The sequence below is a fragment of the Dendropsophus ebraccatus genome, chromosome 3, assembly GCF_027789765.1.
Source record: "Dendropsophus ebraccatus isolate aDenEbr1 chromosome 3, aDenEbr1.pat, whole genome shotgun sequence".
NCBI classification, from domain to species: domain Eukaryota; kingdom Metazoa; phylum Chordata; class Amphibia; order Anura; family Hylidae; genus Dendropsophus; species Dendropsophus ebraccatus.
Genome location: NC_091456.1, coordinates 162,550,020 through 162,550,713, shown reverse-complemented (window position 1 = coordinate 162,550,713; position 694 = coordinate 162,550,020).

The following is a 694-nucleotide window of genomic DNA, read 5'->3' as shown; positions in this document are numbered from 1 at the left end:
GGGTGGGGGGGGTGACATAATCACATTTTAAAGCTTCATATACATAATTGATGTGGTTGAAAAATGGGGAAGTGTCCATCAGGTTTAACTTATAATCCTACTATGTTGATCCACACATGCATAGTTTTCTTGGGTTTGGATGTTCAGCCGATCTCTCACCGGCTTCCATCTCTATCTAACTCATTACCAAGCATAAGTTTCGACAAGTCTTTGTGACATGTCAAAGGTTTTTGAAGTGACAGTGATGCCAAAAGGTCTCCCAGGACTGTATCCAACTTAAATTTCTAGGAGACCTCAACATCTCATACCTGACGCTTCAGGGCAAGTGGGGCACTTTGACATCATTATTATTTTTGTTTTGTAACTGAAACAGATTGATGGCCAATTCATTCAATTTGGGTTCAGTCCACTTAAAGTCTGGTTATAGAGCAGGGCCTTAGTTCAGGGTCTGCTTGTTTGTTTGTTTTTTTGGCTGGAAAAGAGTAGGCATGTAGGTACATTGGTTTTAGTGGGCACCATATAATGATTTATGGTCTTCAGCAGTGGGCACCATATGATAATTTATGGTCTTCAGCTGTCTAGTTGAATGCTTGATGCTGAGTTCCCTTGTAGATTTTTAGCTGACCTTTAGGGGGTCCCTACAGTACAGGCCTCTTTGGAGACCCTTCATACAAAGTGATTGTAAAATGCAGAC